A 12,212-nucleotide genomic window follows, 5' to 3' on the forward strand; every position below is an offset into this window, starting at 1 on the left:
AGATGGCAAATACCCTTGTTGTTACTGCTGTTTAGTCACTGGCAAATGCTCTTGGCAAGTGCCAAGTTGTAGTTGACAGGGCCCCCTTGTGGTCATAAATCCAACAATACTTTGGGGGGCATTTCATGACCCTTTTGTCCCAAGTTGCTGGGAAGGCTCATTCCCAGTTCTGAAGGTTTTTGCTGATAGGCCATTCAATGTTTATTCACTTTCTATCTGACTTGTAATTTAACAAGTCAGATAGAAAGTGAGTAAATGGCACAAAGAAGCACTCCATAAAAGAAGACTTGAAAATGGCCCAAATTCATATTTAAGATGTAGAACCTCACTAATAATTACAGACAAGCAAATTAAAACAAGATTAATTTTTTCCTTAGATGGACAGGATTAAAAAGATTTCTAACAGCCAATTGTTGACAAGAGTATGTGGAGACAGGTAACCTGACATCTTGTTGATGGAAGCTTAAATTGGCACAGTCCTTTGGAGGGCAATTTGGAGACATATCAAAATTTAAAATGTACATATGTGCTGCCCTCCTTTAAATTTATTTTATTTATATTTTTGGGGGGTAGGGATTCACTCCACACGGCACGTGGGATCTTGGTTCCCACATCAGGGATCACACCCATGCCCCTTGCATTGGAAGGGCAGAGTCTGAATCACTGGAACACCAGGGAAGTCCCTAAATTTATTTTAAGAAAATAATGGTACAAGTATGCAAAGCTGTATTGAAAAATTAGCAACAACCTAAATGATTATCAAAAGAGGTTTTTGTTAATAAATGTACCAGACTCAAAGGTGTCATGGATACCAAGCAGGTGTTATAAAAGATAAGGAAGGTCTTTACATATTGACACAAAGGATACAATGTTAAAGTGAGAAAAACAGCTTACACAATTCCAGGTATAAGGTGATCTTTAGTTAATATGTAACCCACTGGGGCAAGGTGGATGCTCACTGTTAGCAGTTGTTATCTCTGTGGGGGAAAATTTCAAGGAAAATTTTCTGTATTATTTACATTTTTTAAGGAGCATGTGTTACTTGTATGATAACTAAAGTCAATAAGTATTTTGTTTTGAAAAATCAAGGAAGACGTGCACTATTTATGCTGTTCTTCAAAGGATTTCTGCACCTATTCTTTTATTCAACAAAATTATTAAGTCTATTATATGAAAAACCAGTATCTCAGGGATGGGGTGGACACAAAAAATACTTGGACCTGAACCCTGGAAACCTCCTTCTACTTCCTGACACCAAACCAATACTCTAACTGGGACCCCTGCACACCTTCCTCCTTGCTTGTGCATCAGAGTATTTTCATCCTTCAGCCAACTCAAAGCCAGTCTGTTTCCTAGAGTCCATTTCCCCATCATTTTCTCAGAAGCCTCACAGTATTAATTACCACCTTTGCTTTATTTTCACCTTCTCCTTCTCTCTTGCAGTCTACTTGTCCTCAATGAAACTGGCCAAGTCTCTTCCATACTAATTTTGGCAGGAAGGGAGGGAGGGAGGAAATACATTCTGGACAGAATGATTTAGGAGGAGGAAGAGCAAGGAAAGAGGAGAAAAGGAGAGGAAAGAGACTTCTTGAGTGTATTTTCCAACCGTAACATTCTTAAAGAAAGGTGTTAGCTTGACTATAATAAGAGGATGATAGAGAAAGCAGTATAAAGGCAAGATCAAGAAGTCAGCAGAGAAGATGTTCTCTTCCCCTTTGACCGAGAAGGCTGGTCCCATCCCAGTGCCTGCCTCGAGCTGCCCTCTCTCGGCATCAGAATGTGGCTGATCTCTACAGTGGATGACTCATCTGTCTCCAGGTATCACTCAGTCTTTCCTCCCCTAAGGCCAGATTTCTAGAAAAAAAGGGTTGGCTTGCCCGCCCTTTCTTTATCTCCTGTCCATTCCTTAGCCCCGCCACTCCGCCAAAACCGGTTCTCCTCACAGACCCCTCTCTGTACTGACTTGGATTCTCAGGAGCATTTGACAACAGCCTCTCATGCCTGTCCTTTCTTGGTATCCTTTGACAGTGTTTCCTCCTCACCCTGACCTGTTGGTGCTGCGGGTCCCAGCACTCAATCCTGAGACCCTTGCCTTCCTCTCTCTACCCTCTTTTTGAGGCAGTCTCATCCAAGGTGGTGTGTTAATCAGTGTACAAACACCAGTGACCTCCCGGAGATATTGGCTCATCGCTGTCTACATTTGGATGTCTCATAGAAGCATTTGTTCATCCATTCATCCTATTAGCACTGACTACATGTTAGGAAATACATGAGGTACTGGATAAAGAGTGAAGAACAGAATAGGCATGCTCCATGCCCTGAGCTCAGGAGCTGCCCTCAACCAACGTGCTCCTGCATGTTTTCATCCCAATTAACAGCGCAATAGCCACCCAGTTGCTCAAGGCAGAAATCTGAAAGTTAGGTCTGTCACTTTGCTTTCCCTTATCCTTCCTGTGGGGGACACATTCTAAACTGATAACCCCCCTCCACAGAGTTATGTTTTTGTTCTCCTTGAGGCAGAATCTGTGACCTGCTTCCTAGTCAGTAAAATATAGCCAAGGTGACCGATGCCAGCCTCTTGTTTAGGTTGTGTTATATGGCAAGGGTGACAGGATGTCAGCTCCATAGTTACGTTCTAAGACTCCATCCTGCAGGCTGAAGTGAGAAAGACATTCTTCCTGGTTTTAAAGAATTAAGCTGTCATATTTGTCAAGGGAGTTGTGGGGATGGGGTGGTTTTGACGGCCAGAAAGAAAATGGAGGGCTTCCTTGGCGGGCTCAATGGTAAAGAATCCATCTGTCAATGCAGGAGACATGGGTTCGATCCCTGGTCCAGGAAGACCCCACATGCTGCGGAGCAACAAAGCCTGTGAGCTGCTACTATTGAGCCTGTGCTCTGCAACAAGGGAAGCCACGGCAATGAGAAGCCTGGGTGCCTCACATACAACTAGAGAGCAGCCCCCACTTGCCACAACTAGAGAAAAGCCAATGCAGCAACAAAGACCCAGCACAGCCAAAAATAAACTTTGTATTTGTATTTTAAAAATACAAATTTTTTTTAAAAATTTAACTGTGAATTATTTATTAAAAAAGAAAGAAAGAAAGAAAGAAAGAAAATGGGGAGCTCAGTGCTGCAGTTGCTAGGAGATGGATTCTGCCAATCAGTCTGGAAGTGGATCTCTTCCCAGTTGAACCTCTGATGAGACCACAGTCCCAGTCAGCACCTGGACTGAAGTCTGCTGAGATCCTGAGCAGACGACCCAGTCAAGCTATGCCTGAACTTCTGACCTATAGAAACTGTGAGCTAATAAATGGGTGTTATTTTAGGTTGCTAAGTTTCTGGTAGCTTGATACTCAGCATAAAAAAAAACGAATGCAGCACCTCTTCAATCCACCACCGGAACTTTTTGATTCCTTACTGCAATAAATCTAAAAACATCTAATTCTCTCCATCTTCCCTAGTCCACCCAGAGCAGACTGTCATCCTCTCCAGCCCAGACAAATAGAATAGCCTCCTGATCTCCCCTGTCACATTTGCGCATCCTATCAAAACAGGGCCAAGACATGAGAGCATCCAAGGCAAGTGAATAATTTGGCTTTCCTTCAAGTCAATCTTTATTCACCAGAGATGAGGAGAAATTGTCTATTAATGAGAGTAGTATGTCTCTCTTTTTATGCTAAAATGAGAGGCTCAATACATGTGATTTTTTTAAAGCAGATAACTTCTTGGGAGGCATATGAAACCACTCAAAATTTAAATAAATCACTAATTTCCTGTGAATAGCACAACCTATTGCATTATTCATATTTAGCCGTTCAGCTGACTTTATTTAAATGACAGTCCTTGGCTGACTTATCTCAGGTTTAGAGGTATAGCTTGTATATGTCTATCACAAGTTTTTTATTTTGATGAACAATTTATTTTTCCTTTGTTGCTTCTGCTTTTAGTGTCAAATCTAAGAATCTATTCACAAATCTGAGGTCATAAAGATTTTACACCTATGTTTTCTTCTAATAGTTTTATAGTTTTGACATTTATATTTAGGTTGTTGATCCAGTCTGAATTAATTTTTGTATAAATGGTGAGATAAGGGTACAACTCTCTTCTTTTGCTTAAGGTTATCTAGTTGTCCCAGCATAATTTGTTAAAGAGATTCTTGTTTCCCCCACTGAATAGTCTTGGCCCCCTTGTCAAGAGTTAGTTGGCCATAGATGTTGGGTTTATTGGTGAATTCTCAATTCTATTCCATTGGTCTATATATGTCTGTCTTTACGTCAGCACCACACTGTTTTGATTGCTGTAGCTTTGTAACAAGTTTTTATTTTTGTGTTTGCTTTTGGTCATACTGCCTGGCATAAAGGATCTTAGTTCCCCAACCAGAGATCAAACCTGTGCCCCCTGTACTGGAAGTGAGGAATCTTAACCACTGGAGCACTAGCAAAGCCCCACTTTGTATTAAGTTTTGAAACCTGAAAGTGTGAGTCCTCCAATTTTGCTTTTTAAAAAATATAATTTTGGCTATTTAGAGGCGCTTGCAGTTCTCTCTAACTTTGAAGATCAACTTCATTTAGGCAGAAAGGCTACTGGGATTTTGCCAGGGATTATGTTGAATCTGTAGGTTGCTTTGGATAATATTGCCAGCTTAACAACATCAGGTCTTTCAGTTTGTGAACACTGGGATGTTTTTTCATTAATTCAGGTCTTCTTTAAATTCTTCTTTTAGCCAAGCTTTGTAGTTTTTAGTGTATGAATCTTTCACCTCCTTGGTTATTCTTATTCCTGAGTAATTTATTCTTTTAGATGCTATTGGAAGTGAAACTGTTTTCTTAACTTCCTTTTCAGATTGTGTATAGAAATGCAACTGATTTTTGTGTTGATACTGTTCCCAAAAATTTTGCTGAATTCTTTAATTAGCTCTAGCAGGTGTGTGTGTGTGTGTGTGTGTGTGTGTGTATTCTATGTGATTTTCTTTATATAGAATCATGTCATTCACAAATAAGGATAGTTTAATTCTTGTGTTCCAGTGTAGATGTTTTTCCTTTATTTTTATTGCCTAATTGCTCTGCTAGGACTTCCAGTACAATGCCAAAAACAATGGTGAAGGTAGACATCTTTGTCTTGTTCCTGATGTGAGGGACAATGTTTTAAGTCTTTTAAAATTGTGAATGATGTTAGTTGTGGGTTTTTTCATAAATGCCCATTATTATGTTAAGGAAATCCCCTTTTGTTCCTAGCTTCCTGAGTATTTGTATCATTAAAAAGTTCTCTATTAAAAAAAAAAAAGTGCTGCATTACATCAAATGCTTTTTCTGCATCTATTGAGGTGTTCTTTATTCTTTTTTTATTCTGTTAATATGATGTATCACATTGATTGATTTTCTTACATTGAGCCACTCTGCATTCTTGGAGTAAATTCCACTCAGTCATGATATTCTTTATTCACTAAGTCGGGTCCGACACTTTTGTGACCCCTGGACTGTAGCTTCTCAGTCCATGGGATTTCCAGGTAAGCATACTAGAGTGGGTTGCCATTTCCTCCTCCAGGAGATCTTCCCCACCCAGGGATGTAACCCACATCTTCTGCATTGGCAGGCAGATCATTTACCACTGAGCCACCAGGGAAGCCCCGGTTGTGGTATACAATCTTTTTAATGTGCTATTTGGCTTGGCTTGCTACCATTTTGTTCAAGAGTTTTTCATATATATTCATAAAAGATAGAGTAGTTTGCTTTTCTTGAGGTATCTGTGTCTGGCTTTGGTATTAAGGCAATGCTGGCTTCACAGAATGTGTTAGGAAGTTTTCCCTTCCTCTTCTGTTTCTTGGAAGAGTTTGGATAGAGTTGGTATTAATTATTCTTTACACAGGGGGCTTCCCAAGTAGCTCACTAGTAAAGAATCCACCTGCAATGCAGGAGACGTGTGTTTGATCCCTGGGCCAGGAAGATCCCATGGAGGAGGGCATGGCAACCCACTCCAGTATTCTTGCATGAATACTGCAAGAGTTGCATACTTCATGCAAATGAATACTGCATGAATCCACGAACAGAGGATCCTGGCAGGCTACAGTCCATCGAGTCGCAGAGTCGGATACAAGTGAAGAAACTACACACACAGACATTCTTTACATGGTTAGTATAATTCACTAGTTAAAGCACCTGGGCCTGGACATTTCTTTTTTTATTTTTATTATGATGTATTAGGTTATTAGGTTCTATTTGTTTTTTTTTTCTTATATGTCTTTTTTTCCATTTCTTTTTATTAGTTGGAGGCTAATTACTTTACAATATTGTAGTGGCTGGACATTTCTTTCTTGGGAGGTTTTTGATTATTGATTTAATATCTTTTTCTGGTTAGAAGTCTATTGATATTTTCCATTCCTTCTTAAGTTTTGGTCATTTCCACATATCTAAAAATTGTTCATCCACATTATCTAATTAATGGGCATACAATTACTCATAATATTCTCTTACAATCCTTTTAATTTCTGTAACGGCTTCACTTGTCTGATTTTAGTTACTTGTATCTTCTCTTTTTTCTCTTAGTTGAGTTAAAAGTTTTTCAATTTTGTTGGATTTTTTTAAAGAAAAGATTTCTCCTTTTGGTTTTATTGGTACTCTGTATTGTTTCTCTATCCTCTATTTAGCTATGCTCTAAACTTTATTATGGGATTTCCTTTCTTTGCCAGCTTTGGGTTTAGTTTGCTCTGTTTTCTAGTTTCTTAAGGTATGAACTTAGGGTGTTGATCTGTAAATGTCCCCCTGAAGGCTGCTTTCACTGCATCCCATAAGTTTTAGTATATTTTAATTTTCATTCATATCAAAGTATTTTCTAATTTCCCTAGTGACTTCTTCTTCGATGTATTTGTAGTTAGAGTATGTTGCTCAATTTCCATGCATTTGTGAATTTTTCCATTTTCTTCTGTTATTGATTTCTAGTTTCATTCTCAAGTGGTTGAAGAAAATGTTTTGTGTGATTTTGATCTTTTAAAATTCATTGAGTTTTTTTATGTCTAATATATGGCTTATCCTAGAGAATGTTGCATGTACACTTGAGGAGAATGTGTATTTGCTGTTGTTGGGTGGGATGTTCTGTATGTGTTAGGCTTCCTTGATTTATAATATTCTTCAAGTCTCCTGTTTCCTTACTGATCTTCTGCCTAGATATTCAATACACTGTTTAAAGTGAGATATTGAAGGCGAACTGCAACTATTATTGTAGAATTATCTATTTCTCCCTTTAATTCTATCAGTATTTGCTTCTTATATTTTGGGACTCTGTTGTTTGGTGTGTATGTTTGTAATGACTGCTATTTTCTCAATGAACTGATCCTTTTATCAATACATAGCATTCTTCTTTGTCTCTTATAACAACTTTCAACTTAAAATATATATTTTCTGGTGCTAGTATAACCACCCCACTCTCTTGTGCTTACTATTTGCATAGAATATATTTTTCCAATTCTTTCAACCTATTTGTGTCTTTTCTTCTTAAGTTTCTCTTAAGCAGTGTATAGCTGGATCACAGGTTTTTATATGTTCTGTCAATCTCCATCTTTTAATAAAGTGAGCCTATCAATTTACATTTAAAATGATTACTGATAATAAAGGACTTACTTCTACCATGTGCTATTTCTTTTCTTTGTATCTTAAATCTTTTTTCTCCTTTATTTACTTGAATACACTCTACTTTGGTGTATGACTGATTTTTCGAGCGTACAATTTTGGTCCTTCCTTCATTTTCTTTTCCATACTTTTTTTTTTTTTTTAGTTATTATCAGTGGTTACCCTGCAGGTTACAACAGACATCCTAAATTTATAAAAATCTAGTTTGAATTGATTCCAGCCCCCCAACCCCAATATGACCTCCAGCTTCTGTCTTTAAGACTGAAAGCAAAAATTTATGGCTGTTTTAAAACAGTCACCTTCCTTATTTTGGCCATTGGGGTTCAGCAGGATGAAGGTTCAATCAAGAAGCTACTGTCTTTATTTTTAAATGCAGTGTTAGGTACAATTTTTTTATACTTTGATTTTATTATACTTGAAACTAAAATGCAGAACTATCCAGTTCAGTATTGGATATCCGTATTACATGTCAAGAGCATGACATCTGGAGTCAAAATCCCAGTTCAATGATCAGCCACATGTAGCTAGGCATATAGCTTCAATGATCAGCTACATTTGGATACATTTGGATACCTTTGGATACATTCTTAGCCAATCGGCATCTCAGTTTATCATCTATAAAAGAACTAATGGTAGTTCTTACTTCTTACAGTTATCACAGGAATTCAATGAGATACATGTAAAGTTCTTAAAATAGCACCAGCACCTAACACAGAACAAATCTTCAACCTGAATAAATGTTAACCATTACTGTGTTTTCAGCTGTCTGCCTCCCAGCATTTCCCTCCCTCCCCATTCAGCTCTACCCCACAATTTACCAGTCTGCTTTTACTTTCTGCAAGATGTCATGGTCTCTTGCCTCTAGGCCTTCATGTATGCCTCTTTATCTACTTGGCTAATTCTTATTTCTAAAACAGTCAGATGTTTTTTCATATCCATCCATTTAAAGTTTGACAATGCCAAGGACAGGGAGTAATAAGAACCATTGTATGTTGCAAGTGGGAGTATAAATTGGTACAATTTTTTGGAGAGCAATTTGGCAACAGCTGGAAAAGTTAAAGGTATCCATAATCTGCATCTCATTAGCTACACTCCTTGGGATATATGCTAAAGAAATCTTCACATCTGTATACAGGAAATATGTATAAGAATGTTCCATACAGCATTGCTTTTTATAGCAAAAATACTGAAAAGAACTTTAGTGTCCTTCTACAGGAGAGTAAATACCCTGGTGATCATAACATATAATCATATACTGGAATGCTGCTGTTGTTGTTCAGTTGCTAAGTTGTGTCTGACTCTTTATGATCCCATGGACTGCAGCATGCCAGGTTTTGCTGTCCTTCACTATCTCCTGGAGTTTGCTAAAATTCAAGTTCATTGAATCAGTGCTGCTAACCATCTCATCCTCTGCCTCACTCTTCTTTTGCTTTCAATCTTGCCCAGCACCAGAGCCTTTTCCAATGAGTCAGCTCTTCCCATCAGGTGGCCAAAGTACTGGAGCTTCATCTTCAGCACTGGAATGCTACATCACAATTAAAACAGCTTCATGTAACAACATGGGTAAATCTCAAAAATATATTGCTGACTAAAAGAAACAAGTTTCAAAAGGATATATTTATGATATTAATAACTAATAACAAAAAGTTAAAATCATGTAAATTTGCTACACATTGTTTATGGATACATGCATATGTAATACTAATAACAAAAAGTTTAAAATCATGCAAATTTGCTACACATTGTTTATGGATACATGCATATGTAATAAAAGTGTAAAACATGCCATGGGAAGAATAAACACCAAATGCAAGGTGATGGGTACCTTTGAGGAGGAGGAGGAGGAAGGAGAAAAGGGAATAGAGTTGGGTGGGCTTCACAGAAAGTTTCAACTGTATTTCTTCTATTAAAAAAAGCACTCATGCAAGTTTAATTATTAAACGTTAAGATTCCAGAAAGCTGGGTGGTGGGACAAAGATGTTTGTTCAATTAGTCATAAGTTTAAATAAACCACAAGCCAGATGAAGAAAATGGAAAAATTGGTTGAAAAATCTGTGTCATAAAAAGCATTTGGCATTCTAGGTTCCCAAACAGTCAAGGGATTACCCCTGTTTCCATCTGACCCATCCCATTTCCACCCCTTCCTCCATCTTTACCAACAGAGATTCATTTTCTATACACTCTAGCCCTAGGGAAGGCAGTGGGGAGGCACAGGGCTTACAATGGGATTAAGTGGAAGTGGCTTGGAACTTAGAATGCATTCTTAAGACTCTGGGAACACTCATAGTCAAGTTAATAAGTCCCAAGAAACTAGAGGATGCTTCTCTGGAGAGAAGACCTCCCAATACTGACATTTGTGGGCCCTCTAAGAAATCTGGCACATCAATGCAGTGCTTAGTCACTCAGTCGTGTCCAACTCTTTGCGACCCCATGGACTGTAGCCAACCGGACTCCTCTGTCCATGGGATTTTTCAGGCAAAAATACTGGAGTGGGTTCCCAAGCCCTCCTCCAGGAGATCTCCCCAACCCAGGGATCGAACCAGGTCTCCCACATTGCAGGTAGATTCTTTACCAGCTGAGCTCCCAGGGAAGCCCAGCATACCACCGGTACACCTCATAATAAGCCCACTCATCCAGTGCTTCTCACAACATAAGGTGCATTTGAGTCACGTAGCAATCTTGTTAAAGTGCATATTCTAAATCTGTAGTTTACGGTAGGACCAGAGAGTCTGTATTTCCAAAAAGCTTCCAAAGGAAGCCAACGCTGCTAGTCCCTTTTGAGAAGTAAGGTGCTTGTCAACGCTTCTTGCCCACACACTCAGCCTCCACTCAGCTTTTTGGAATCTCATCCCTAAATAGGAACAGGCTGCTAAAGAAATCAGACTTTTGAGGATGGCCATTAACATAAATGAGACTAAACAAAAATAAACAGGCAAAAATAAAAACAACAACAAAGAAATAGATCAAAGCAAAGAGAAGAAAAACTAAAAAGAAACACACTACAGTATCCTTAGAGAGAAGATATTAGTGTCCATAAAACATACAATATCCTCAGAAAGATAGAAGACACTCCTGTCAAATAAATGTTTGACAGGAACTTTCCCAGTGGTTTGGTGACTCCCAGTTTCATTCCCTAGTCAGGGCCCAGGTTCATCCCCCAGTCAGGGAACTGCATTCCACATGCTGCAATTAAGATCCAGATCAGTCAAATAAATAAATATATAAAAGAGAAGAAGGATAAAATAATATGGGAAGGGGAGTTGGGAGAAAAACATCTTGGGAATTAAAAATAAAAAAAACCTGAAACTTAAAATGGTTGAAGATAATGACAAGGAAATATCTCAGAAAAACAGAACAACAAAAACAAACAAACAATGGGTACAGAGTTTCAACTTTGCAAAATGAAAAGTTTTGAGACTGTTGCATTAAAATCCCAATAAATGATTTAACTGACTGAACTGTACACTTAAAAATGCTTAAGATGAGAAATTTCACATTATGTATATTTACAATTGAAAATAAAAATAAAACACACCAATCCAAAGCAACAAGAAAACAGAAGAAAAAAAATGAAAATATCAGTCCAGAAATCTAACTTTTAAATAACAGGCATTCCAGAAAGTGAACAAGGAAAATGGAGGAGAAGAAATTATCAAGGAAATAAAGAAAATTGCCTCCAAAGCTAAAGTACATGAGCTTCCATTTTGAATAAGTGCTCAGTTCAAAAAAATTAAGTCACAGCAAAGCAAATCATTATAAAATTTCCAACCCACAGACTAAAGAGAAAATTCTAAAGCCTCCAGAGGCAGAGAAGATGTAACATACAAAGGATCAGGAATATGAATAGGAATCAGGCTTTTCACAATAGCAACCTGGAAGGTAGAAGAAAATGAATAATACCCTAAAAATTATGACAGGAAATTATTTTCAAAACTTAAATTCAATATCCAGCCCAACTATAAATTCAACTACAAATTAAGTATTAAGATAGATTTTAAAATATGCAAAGATTCCAATATATCCCCCATGCCTTTTCCTTTCGAAGTAACCAGAGTCGGTGCTTCAGCAAAACAAGGAAGTAAACTAAGAGGAAGGAATGGGATCTGTGAAATGGGCAAAACCAGCCCAGGAAAATCCCAGAATGACAACTGTACAGCAAGTCTAGAGAGCAGTCAGTTCCGATCGAAACAAGAGGAAGGAGACTCTGGGACAAAGATTCCAGAGAAAAAACAGAACTTATGCATTTGAGTATACAGAAAATACTGCCAGACTTTTGGACAGAGTCTTAAGAGCACTTTCAGGGGTGGGGGCAGCCAACTGTAGATAATACAAAAAACTAACAAGCAAGTGGGAAAAGGCAATAATTAACTCTAAGAAAAATGAAGGGCTGTATAAATTATAAGGCACAGTTGTAGTATACATTGGGTCATTGGTAAATAGTATTTGCATACATAATTTAAATGCTGATTATTGGTTTAACTGAAATTTTTACATAAATATGGGAGGTGGAGAACAGAAGAGATAGACTCATGTTCTTAACTGTCATGGCAGGAAGTCAACAAATAACCCTTAAAATGAACAAATCAAGAA

Source organism: Odocoileus virginianus, chromosome 30, assembly GCF_023699985.2.
Source record: "Odocoileus virginianus isolate 20LAN1187 ecotype Illinois chromosome 30, Ovbor_1.2, whole genome shotgun sequence".
In the NCBI taxonomy this organism is placed as follows: domain Eukaryota; kingdom Metazoa; phylum Chordata; class Mammalia; order Artiodactyla; family Cervidae; genus Odocoileus; species Odocoileus virginianus.